The sequence below is a fragment of the Medicago sativa genome, chromosome 6, assembly GCF_051527215.1.
Source record: "Medicago sativa cultivar Bolivia chromosome 6, Bolivia_mono, whole genome shotgun sequence".
Classification (NCBI taxonomy): domain Eukaryota; kingdom Viridiplantae; phylum Streptophyta; class Magnoliopsida; order Fabales; family Fabaceae; genus Medicago; species Medicago sativa.
In genome coordinates this window covers 89,102,079-89,114,859 of record NC_140754.1, presented here as the reverse complement: position 1 = coordinate 89,114,859, position 12,781 = coordinate 89,102,079, and positions in this window count along the sequence as shown.

The window sequence follows — 12,781 nt, the reverse complement described above, 5'->3', positions numbered from 1 at the left end:
AAATACCAACACCTCACATATTTAAAATAAATCACATAAATAGACTCTAACTTAATAAAAATAATTAAATATCAAAGTGGGCGTTACAATTTGCCCTTCTGGCGGGCACCCAAGTCTTTAAGAAAGTATTGACGGTTCACAGCCCCCCAAGCACGAGTCTTGGGACAAGGCAAAGTGATTAATCTACTTGAAATTTTTTGTCTATGTGTTGCTTACGATATGTACATCTTCTATAGGTATCTGTTACCTGATTTTTGAGAGCCCCCTAGGGTGGTGTTATATTCTTTTTAGAGTTCTCTAGGGAGTATGCATTCTGATCTGTTTATAGGTTGATCGTTCATAGCCCCCCAAGCACAAGTCTTTGGGAGAAGGCAAAGTGGTTTGTATCATCGTGACGAGTTGATTTGTTTATGGCTATTCCTTAGGGGCGAGTATTTGAAAGAACACAAGGCAAGCTCTTTTTATTGAAAGATCTAACGGTTCAGATTTTGTGACCTTTTGAATGTGCTTTAGTTTATTTATGTTTTACTTGGCGATATTGTTAGCTCGCGTTATCATTTATGCGTGATGTTCCGGCGACTTTTTTTGGCTTGGTTTTTTGACATGATATAAATGCTTTTTTGTTAGCTTGGATTTTCTGCGAATACGCACCATCGACTTGTTGTCGATCGAATTTTTCTGCGCTGATGAACTTTTGTAAACGCACCGGCGACTTGTCAGCACAGATTTTTCTGCGCTGATGAATTTTTGTAAACGCACCAGCGACTTGTCATCACGGATTTTTCTGTGCCGTTGAATTGTCTGTGCTTTTGTTCGATTAGATCTAGCTGTCGAGCTTTGGCGATTTCTCATCTTTATATTTCGACTCACAGCGTATTTGTAATTTTTTGTGATCTTTTTTATGTAATTCTGACAGACGAACCTTGAACGGCGCCTTATAACTTTATGATATTTACTTTTTGAAATAATCTCTGATGGGCGGGCTTTTATGGTGCCCAAGTATCTTATTTATGCTTCCCACTCTGAGCGAAGGCTTCTCTCGGAGAAGGCTTTTAATCCTGCTTCCCACTCTGAGGGAAGGCTTCTCTCTGAGAAGGCTTTATCCTGCTTCCCACTCTGAGGGAAGGCTTCTCTCGGAGAAGACTTTTAATCCTGCTTCCCACTCTGAGGGAGGGAAGGCTTCTCTCTGAGAAGGCTTTTAATCATGCTTCCCACTCTGAGGGAAGGCTTCTCTCCGAGAAGGCTTTATCCTCCTGCTTCCCACTCTGAGGGAAGGCTTCTCTCCGAGAAGGCTTTTAATCCTGCTTCCCACTCTGAGGGAAGACTTCCCTCTGAGAAGGCTTTTATCCTCGTTAAAAACCTGCAAAACAAATCTCAAAGTTCGATAAAGGTTAGGATAACTTAGAGTTTCATATTCTTGTTCTTAATGGCGGGACAATTGCTTCCATATGCATTATGGCGTGCTGTTTGATGAGTTATCCCTTTTGTTTGATCTTGCCCTTGGAGGGCTTGTTTGCCTCCCAAACTTTATTTATCTGAAATATAATGTTACTTCCAAACTTTCAAAATAAATCATATTCAATCCTATTTAATGAGAACTAATTACTCGTTGTCTTCTCTTTTATTAACTCGCCCATATTTTCTGTTCTTCTAAATTGGGAATATCTTATTTGACTTTATTCTTTTCAGTTCTCCTACTAATTTTGGACTATCTCGCCTATTAATTGATCACGCTCTTATTAAATCAGAACTTACTCGTTCACTCCATTATTTTCTATGTCTTTACTTCCTTCTATGAAGTTGGAACTAAGTTTCCTGTTCAATTTTATTCTTCTGCGTGAGTCCATTTTGTTTTTGTTCTAATATATCGCTATTAGTCTATTATTTATGTTTTACTAAGCAGTTAGTTCAGTTTGCAAAGTAAATGGTACATGAATGGGGGTTCCAGGAATAAATATTGTTGCTAGAATTATGGCCCAGCGAAAATTGACTATTCATAGTGTCATACCCCAATTTTTGACCCAAGATATCACAGACACGTGTCCTCTAACCCTGATCAGTCTTCGACTTTTCAGCGAAAAATTCGGCAGAGAGGTATTTTAAAATACCTCATATTTGGTTCCGAGTTGGGCCCTCTTCTCTCAATTTTTATTTATTATTTACTTTTAGTTTTTATATTTTCTTGTAGTTAATTAATTTTTAAATTTTTAGTTAATTACTTTTAGTTTTTTTTATTTATTATTATTATTATTATTTATATCAAAAGTCCAAAAATTGTGTCCAATAATATCCAAAATGGTCCAACCAGCTGCAAACAGCTTGTCAAAGCATTTCCCCTTCATTCCTCTCCAAGCCACGTCTCTATAAATAGAGGCACCTGCAACCAACATAGGACATAAAAAAATTTCCTGCAAGCAAAAACACACAAGAACAGCCGAGCCAAACAAGAACACAACACAACACAACAAATCACGCACAGAATTACTAGAAAAAAAACCAATTTTTACAACGCACAAACTCATCAATCGAAACCTGCAAAATCAACAGTTCCAACACATCAATAATCATAGAAACCGATCCCAAATCCAGCAATCGAAACACACAGTGAATCACAAACATCAATCCATCCAAACCCAAAATCCATTACAAACCCAAACCAATCCAACCCACAATCCAGTCACAACACAACTCGATTCCACAAAAACCACACAAAAATCGAACATCACACAACCAAACAGCAAAGAATCGAAATCCAACACAAATATCACCAAACTGACCTCAAACCAAACCGTTCACAAATCCAATCCATTAACCCAAAGGTATAAACCATTTGTTTTGATCTAGGTCATCCTTGTTGGAACAAAATGTGTTTAACAATGAACCTCAAAGAGTTTTGATGATAACAAGGTATTAAAAATTGTAAATTGGACTAGCTAATATTTGTTCAAGTGTACAGGACCACAGTTAAAAAGTTACATCATTAATTGGTTCTGAATGAGCAAATAAAGAGCAAAAGAAAATGAAGCTTAGATGATTCTGAAGGCAATACGCTCCTGAAAGTGGAAAGCGCTCCTGAAGTCAAGCTGCTCCTGAAGATAGTAAAAGCGCTCCTGAAGAAATAGTGCTCCTGAAGAATAGTGCTCCTGAAGACAAGAGGTCCAGAAGCCACATTATCAGAAGCTGCATCATCAGAAGCTGAAGAAGCTGCACCATCAGAAGCTGCAGAAGCTGCATCATCAGAAGCTGCCTCATCAGAAGTCATTTCACCAGAAGCTGAAGATCAACTGGATTTGCAAAAGATTCAAAGATTAAAGAATCTACATTGCAAAAGCTGTCTATTGGACTCGAAAACACAGCAGAAAATTAGTGGAACATTGCAAAGGTCATTTCAAAGGTGTTTGAAGGCATGTGCTTGCAATTTGGACGAAAGCGTTGACATTGTACTATTGTACGAACTGTACAACCACCTTCTCCACTACTCTGTTTTGTGTCCACGCTACAAGACAAGAAAACAGCTCCAGAATACGGCTTCGCCTGCATAGATGTTCCTTTGGATAAGGAATGGATTTCAAATTGGTTCTTCATAGGACAACAACCAAATCAGGCAAAAGATCATTGGTGAAAGATCAAGCTTCAAACAACGACTCTTTGGTGTGCTGGCAATTTCACAACGTCTCTTTCACACCTCTATATAAAGGAGTGAAGACTTAGAGTTTTGGTAATGCAAGAACGCTGAACGAAAGACTCACAACATTTTTACAAGTGTCAAACCTCTGCTGAAATTGTTCTGCATTCACTTAGAATTTCTGTGTCTCAAAGTCATATCTTAGAAATTCTTAAGTCCATTGAGTCTGTATCTGATTTGTATTGTGAGCACCTCTGATTGTATATCAAGTGTTCAACCTTAAACAATTTTCTGTGTAATTTTGTTTAGTTAGGAAGTCTCTTGCAGTTGTGCTTCAGCAGGAAGTCTCTTGATTGTGTTCTTGAGCAAAGGAAGTCTCTAGCTTGTGTGCTTGAGCAAAGGAAGTCTCTTGCTTGCGTGCTTGAGCAATTGTAATCAGATATTACTCTTAGTGAAATCTCCTTGGAAGTGCAAGGGGGACTGTACTACTTCCGGATTGTGGAAGGAACCAGTATAATTGCTTTGTGTCGTTCTTCTTCTCTCTCTCTGTTTTATTCCGCTGCATTTAGATTCTGATTATCACTTCAGAAGCTGTCTCACTTAGCTTCTGATCAGTGTGTTCAGTTTTTAGGAGAAACGAAGAATTTTTCAAAACACAATTCAACCCCCCCTTCTTGTGTTTTTCTCACCTTCAATCCTTTCATTATTTTTATTTTTTGGTTGTTTTAAAAAGAAAAAAAAGAAGTAGAAGAGAAGAATCGTAAAATAAAAAATAAAAAAAAAGAAAGAAAAGAAAAGAAGAAAACGAGAGGAAGAAGAGAGACGTGAGGGAGTGAGAGAAGAAGAAAGAGAAAGAAAAGAAGTAATGAGGAAAAAACCGGCTCCCCCATATATATAGTGCTCTGAACCAGTTCGGTTCTCTTGCACCGAACCAGTCTAACTTAAGCCCAACATCGCCCATTCCCTCTTTTGAGCCCAGTTTATCATTTTTTTTTATTCCTGCACCCCCCTGTTTATTTATTGCACCCCCTCCCTGCATCACATTTTATTTTATTCGTGCATTTCAATTCCGTTTAACGTCTTATCTTTCTTGCTCATGCATTTTTAATTCGTTTAATCTCTTTTATTTTCTTCTCATGCATTTTTAATTCGTTTAATCTCTTTTATTTTCTTCTAATGCATTTTTAATTCGTTTAATCTCTTTTAGTTTCTTGCTCATGCATTTTTAATTCGTTTAATCTCTTTTATTTTCTTCTCATGCATTTTTAATTCGTTTAATCTCTTTTATTTTCTTCTAATGCATTTTTAATTCGTTTAATCTCTTTTGGTTTCTTCTCATGCACTTTTAATTCGTTTAATCTCTTTTATTTTCTTCTCATGCATTTTTAATTCGTTTAATCTCTTTTATTTTCTTCTAATGCATTTTTAATTCGTTTAATCTCTTTTAGTTTCTTGCTCATGCATTTTTAATTCGTTTAATCTCTTTTATTTTCTTCTCATGCATTTTTAATTCGTTTAATCTCTTTTATTTTCTTCTAATGCATTTTTAATTCGTTTAATCTCTTTTGGTTTCTTCTCATGCACTTTTAATTCATTTAATCTCTTTTATTTTCTTCTAATGCATTTTTAATTCGTTTAATCTCTTTTATTTTCCTCTCATGCATTTTAATTTTATTTTTTGCATTACATTCTATTGTCCACTATTATCATATGCATATTTAAATTTTGTCATTAAATACACACCTCAATCCAGAGTGCCCTGGTCCTAAATTAACTGTTAATATTATATTATTCTCCAGAACAATCTGGTCCTTGTTAATTAAATTAATCCAGAGTGCTCTGGTCCTAAATCAACTGTTAATATTATATTTCTGCTTATATAATCGTTCTCCAGAGTATTCTGGTCCGTGTCAAAATAACCTCTTATTTCAACTTAACATTATTTTCTCATTCTGCTTATATAATTTTCATATCATTATTCAAAATAACAAAAACATGCAAACATATCAAAATCACAAAAATATTTTTATAAACAAACCTTGATCTCAAATTAAGCGATCGTCATTTTTTTTCTTTCTTAATCAAATCATCAATCAATTTAATTCTACTTTAAGTCTATTTTCTTTCAAATATCAAAAATAGAAACAAATTCCAGTTTGCCACTTGGCTTTTCATTTTAAAAACCTTTTCAAAACTCATAAAAAACACAAAACAAATCAAACGTCAATTTCTACCCCGAACTACGAGGTTTTGATCCTTCACGGGTACGTAGGCAAAGGACATGCGTCCTTCCAAATCAATAAAAATGTAGATAAATTAGGTCTTTATTTTCTTTTATCATTGCGAATTCCATTTTTTAAGCAAACAAGTTTACAACACATAAGTTAAATAAAATCAAGAGGTTCTCGTAGAGTACTACGAATATTTAGGGTGCTTAACACCTTCCCTAAATATAACCAACCCCCGAACCCTTAATCCCTAAAAATGTGGTATTTGAACCTTTTTCCACTTTCTTTTGAAAAAATTAAATGTTCAGTCGTGAAATCAAAAGCGGGTCGAACACCGATCAAATGGCCTTCGACCGTCCGAAAAATGACGCGACAGAAATGGCGACTTTACTGGGGATTTTTAAGTAAGAGGTTTAAGCCTAACTTGGTTTTGTTTAAATTCTGTGCTATAAACTTGCTAATTTTTTTTTTTAAAGATGGAAATCCATGTATATCTGTTCTTCTTTCTTCTTTTCTTTTTAACTTGAGTGGTGAGATAAGCTCTATACCCGAGCTTGAGGGAAAATTAAGATAGGACGGTGGTATAATCATAGTGCTTTGCCAAGAGTGAATTTTGGTTATAGCACATGTGATAACCCCACTCAACTCAGGGATCTTGGAAACATACTATGTTGGCATGAGTATTCGTGTTTGACATGTTATTTTCAAGTGACCGCTAAAAGTTGAGAACCTTTAGTTACCTTGGTTTAATCATGAGTAATCTTGGTTTAGTTGATACGTGATTCTACACTCAGACGAGACTTTCTTACGAACATTGTTGGACCGGAAGTATTTCCGCAACCCGACGACATTCGGAAGCGGTTAAAAACTCTGAGAACTTGGTAGAACCCGTGATACAGGTACAAATTAAACCATGGTCCTTACCAAATGGCGTTGTTATCCTTGGCTCCAACATATGGACTTAAACCTCACCACGTTTTCACTGTTTGTGTAGCATAATCACGCATACATGCATAAAAACTTTTCTCATCAAAACATCGAATGATTTAGATAAATTTTTGTAAACATCAGAGATATTCCACCTTGTAAAGATGAACACCAAGAAATACAAACTTTAAAAATCTTCCTTGGTTTCATTCGTACCTTTTGGAAATAGAACCGGTTGCAATATCTTTACAAATTTTCAAATGAAATCATGTTCATCCGCGATGTTTACAATTCACCTTGACAAATCCTTTGATAACAAAAAAATTGTACATTTTTTTGCATATGCATTTCATACATCATGTGCATTCATAGTTTCTAGTCCGTGTCTCATACTTTGTCTTTATCTACAAACGGTCAATCCAACAGTAAAGTGGTCCGATGTCTTTATCCAAGTTCGGCTCGCATATGCAAACACTCGTACAAACACAAAAGATGGATTAGCTTGAGCAAGAGGTCCATGAGCTTCAGATGGTATATGGAATGTTTAGCTGCAACTGGGTCTTTGCTGATGTTTATTTCTACTACTCATTTTTTCAAAAATAATATGTTTGTTTGTTGCTTTATGTTGTTTCAAAAAAAAAAAAAACCTTTCGTCCCACCCGAAACGGAAGTGAACTGGTTTAGGGCTTTTTGCTTCAAGCATTTTTCATCATTAAATAAAAAGTTCGTTTTGATCCCGACTATCTTTTTATTTTTTGCTTTTTCTAGAAAAATGGTATCACAAAAAAAAACATCTCTTTTAATCATTCTCAAATATCTGCATAATCATAACTTATCCTTGTCAAAATCAATAATCAAATCATGCATTAATAAACCCGTTGAATACAATAACCATGTACTCTCTTCCAACTTTGAGTTCCCTGTGTCCGAAGATGAAGAAGAGGAAAATAAAGGGACTTCCGACAAGATCTCTCGCATACTGGGGCATCTTAGCCGTCGAAGCTGCAAACAAAAATTAAGAAGATTGTCCAGAGGATGGCTTTCATTTACAAATACTGCACAAGATGCTACCATCTACACTTCATGACAATTGTACTGCAGTACACCCTTGAACAGGGGCAACCCCCCCTCCTTCCCTCAGTATAGAACATGGAGGCCATGCTTCTCGTGGAGGTCGAAAGTCCCGTCAATAGGAGTTCTACTACAGTCCAAGCTTAATCAAACTTAAAATGCATGACGACGTTGTACAACTATATCAAAAGAGGTTGAAACAAACTTCCAACAAGAAGGTTCGTCCCCATGAAATTCAAGGAAGAGACTTTGTGCTCAAAGAGACACTACCTTTCCAAACAGACTCCAGGGGCAAGTGGCCGCCTAAACTATGAAGGCTCGTGTGCAATGACTTTTACAACTATGGATGGTGACAAACTCACACGTCATATGAATGCTGGTGCATTCAAGAAATACTTTGTCAAAAAAAAGAAAGCTCGATAAGTCGCAAACCTGAAAAGGTGACTTAGGCAAAAATGAGTGTCTCGGTGGACTGAAAACCCGAAAGGACAGTCCACGCAAAATTAGAGACATGAACTAAAATGATCATCCTGGTAGATTGAAAACCCGCAAGGGCGATCTATGCAAAAGTTAAGGATCATGACAAAGTAACTGCATCAGTCAGCACAATCCACTTGGGGCATACCGGCTACCAAAGAACCTCCGATTCGAAGCATCTGCATATCAAAGACTCGGAACAGGGGCAATTCAAAGTTGTTAGGGAGCATAACGGTTATTGTGTTCAATGTACCTTCCCTTATATTTACCATTTTCCAAAATTTTCAAAGATCCGTGGAGCCACGCCATTGGTAGGCCACCACTCAATTCATCAAATTTGAGTATGTGCCCATTTATTTGGAACTCTCATTTATTCTATTTGCAAAAATTTATTCTATTTTTTATGGCAATACTTGAAGCAAAAAATTTTCAAAAATAAAACTTTTTTTTTACATCTTTTGAAAAGTGTGAACAACAAACACACTCTCTTTGAACTCGTGAGTAAGGGAAGCGTACATCAACATCCACCTCGAGAACGGTTACATTCCGAAAGAGAAACATGACGAAGCATTGTGGAGAGAACTTCTACATTGAGCAAGATGCTGTCACAGTCCAAAAATGCAAAAAAAAATCAATCAAAGCTCGCTAAGTTGAAAACCTGAAAAGGCGGCTTAGGCAATAGAGAGCGTCCTGGTGGACTGAAAACCCGAAAGGGCAGTCCAGGCAAAAATTAGGGGCATAAAAAAGGAATATACTCCCGGTGGACTGAAAACCCGAAAGGGCGGTCCAGGCAAAAGTTAGGGATTTTCAAAAAAAAACATGACTGTTGAAGCATGTCGATGGAAGTACACTTTGCGCCGGTTGACGAATGGCGACTTCTTCCAAACTTTTGGTCAACAATGGGCTTTATCCCCAGGAGCATCAATTGCTACCTTATGTCGGGCTTCACCCCATCAACGGCTCAATTTATTCACAATAATATCATCTCCAAGGAAGTTTATCGAGTGTTTGTACTGCGATGTCAGTCCGCCTCCCATCTTACATGTCTTATCTCGTCTCACCGAGTCCACCTGTCACATACAGTTTATACACTCATACAAGTTACAATTCATACATCCATACATTCATACACTCATTCACTCATGCATACATAACATTCATACAAATATCATTCATGCATGGTTGTGTTATACTTCATATGTCTTACTCCAATACATAACAATGTCATCCCCAATGTGGCTGTTTCAGAGTTTGTCACCAATAAAATTTGTTTCAAGTAGCAGGTCCCACCAAATATCCATCTTTACCAATATCAGTCCAAATTTCCCCAGTGTTTGTTCAAAACCTTATCTCGAGTCTCCTTTGTTAAAATTCTATCACGTTTGTCTTTCACCTAATTCACAGTGACAGACACGTCTTTACTACTTCAAAAGTAATAGACGGTTTTCATTTCTCATTATGTTCGTCTTTGCCATTTCAAAGGTAACAGACACGTCCTTACTAATTCAAAAGTAATAGACGGATTCATTCCTATTATGTCTGTCTTTACAAGTTCAAAGGTAACATACATTGTCATTTACTAGTTCAAAAGTAATTGACAAATTTATTTCTTGTTCGTCTTTACCATTTCAAAGGTAACAGACATTGTCCTTTACTAGTTCAAAAGTAATTGACAAATTTATTTCTTGTCCCTCGTTACCAGTTCAAAGGTAACAGACTTTGTCTTTTAGTACTTCAAAAGTAATAGACAAATTTATTTCTTGTTCGTCTTTACCATTTCAAAGGTAACAGACATTGTCCTTTACTAGTTCAAAAGTAATTGACAAATTTATTCATTGTCCGTCTTTACCAGTTCAAAGGTAACAGACTTTGTCTTTTACTACTTCAAAAGTAATAGACAAATTTATTTCTTGTTCGTCTTTACCATTTCAAAGGTAACAGACATTGTCCTTTACTAGTTCAAAAGTAATTGACAAATTTATTTCTTATCCGTCTTTACCAATTCAAAGGTAACAGACTTTGTCTTTTACTACTTCAAAAGTAATAGACAAATTTATTTCTTGTTCGTCTTTACCATTTCAAAGGTAACAGACATTGTCCTTTACTAGTTCAAAAGTAATTGACAATTTCGTGTCTTGTCTTATTCGTCTTTACTATTTCAAAAGTAATAGACAATTTCATTTCTTGTCATGTTCGCTATTATCACTTCAAAGGTGATTGGCATTCTTTCCTCCCCAGCAATCATTGTCAGTATTGTCCCTCAGTCGACATATGTTTATCATTGTTGCATTCATAATTGCATCACATACATGCATACCATTTTATTCATAAGTATTGCATTCATAACATCTTAGGCCAAAATTGGTGCACTTTTGGTATTTAAGTCTCTTCGGCCCGTCAAATCAAAGATTCTATCTTCAAGTCTCTGGACAAAAAAACTTAAATAGGGGCATCTGTCATACCCCAATTTTTGACCCAAGATATCACAGACACGTGTCCTCTAACCTTGATCAGTCTTCGACTTTTTAGCGAAAAATTCGGCAGAGAGGTATTTTAAAATACCTCATATTTGGTTCCGAGTCGGGCCCTCTTCTCTCAATTTTTATTTATTATTTACTTTTAGTTTTTATATTTTCTTGTAGTTAATTAATTTTTAAATTTTTAGTTAATTACTTTTAGTTTTTTTATTTATTATTATTATTATTTATATCAAAAGTCCAAAAATTGTGTCCAATAATATCCAAAATGGTCCAACCAGCTGCAAACAGCCTATCAAAGCATTTACCCTTCATTCCTCTCCAAGCCACGTCTCTATAAATAGAGTCACCTGCAACCAACATAGGACACAAAAAAATTTCCAGCAAGCAAAAACACACAAGAACAGCCGAGCCAAACAAGAACACAACACAACAAATCACGCACATAATTACTAGAAAAAAAACCAATTTTTACAACGCACAAACTCATCAATCGAAACCTGCAAAATCAACAGTTCCAACACATCAATAATCATAGAAACTGATCCCAAATCCAGCAATCGAAACACACAGTGAATCACAAACATCAATCCATCCAAACCCAAAATCCATTACAAACCCAAACCAATCCAACCCACAATCCAGTCACAACACAACTCGATTCCACAAAAACCACACAAAAATCGAACATCACACAACCAAACAGCAAAGAATCGAAATCCAGCACAAATATCACCAAACCGACCTCAAACCAAACCGTTCACAAATCCAATCCATTAACCCAAAGGTATAAACCATTTGTTTTGATCTAGGTCATCCTTTCTTTATTTTTATTTTTTGGTTGTTTTAAAAAAAAAAGGAAAAGAAAAGAAGTAGAAGAATAGTAAAAAAAAAATAAAAAAAAAAAGAAAGAAAGAAAAGAAGAAAACGAGAGGAAGAAGAGAGACGTGAGGGAGTGAGAGAAGAAGAAAGAGAAAGAAAAGAAATAATGAGGAAAAAACCGGCTCCCCTGTATATATAGTGCTCTGAACCGGTTCGGTTCTGTTGAACCGAACCGGTCTAACTTAAGCCCAACAGCGCCCATTCCCTCTTTTGAGCCCAGTTTATCATTTTTTTTATTCCTGCACCCCCTTGTTTATTTATTGCACCCCCTCCCTGCATCACATTTTATTTTAATCGTGCATTTCAATTCCGTTTAACGTCTTATCTTTCTTGCTCATGCATTTTTAATTCGTTTAATCTCTTTTATTTTCTTCTCATGCATTTTTAATTCGTTTAATCTCTTTTATTTTCTTCTAATTTAGGGTGGAAATAGGCTAGGCCGGGCCGGGCTTTGTAAGACCTAAGCCTGGCCTACTTCAAAAATCATAGGCCCCTGTCGGACGGCCTGACCTGTTCCCACCCCTACTTCTAATGCATTTTTAATTCGTTTCATCTCTTTTAGTTTCTTGCTCATGCATTTTTAATTCGTTTAATCTCTTTTGGTTTCTTCTCATGCACTTTTAATTCGTTTAATCTCTTTTATTTTCTTCTAATGCATTTTTAATTCGTTTAATCTCTTTTATTTTCCTCTCATGCATTTTAATTTTATTTTTTGCATTACATTCTATTGTCCACTATTATCATATGCATATTTAAATTTTGTCATTAAATACACACCTCAATCCAGAGTGCCCTGGTCCTAAATTAACTGTTAACATTATATTATTCTCCAGAACAATCTGGTCCTTGTTAATTAAATTAATCCAGAGTGCTCTGGTCCTAAATCATCTGTTAATATTATATTTCTGCTTATATAATCGTTCTCCAGAGTATTCTGGTCCGTGTCAAAATAATCTCTTATTTCAACTTAACATTATTTTCTCATTCTGCTTATATAATTTTCATATCATTATTCAAAATAACAAAAACATGCAAACATATCAAAATCACAAAAATATTTTTATAAACAAACCTTGATCTCAAATTAAGCGATC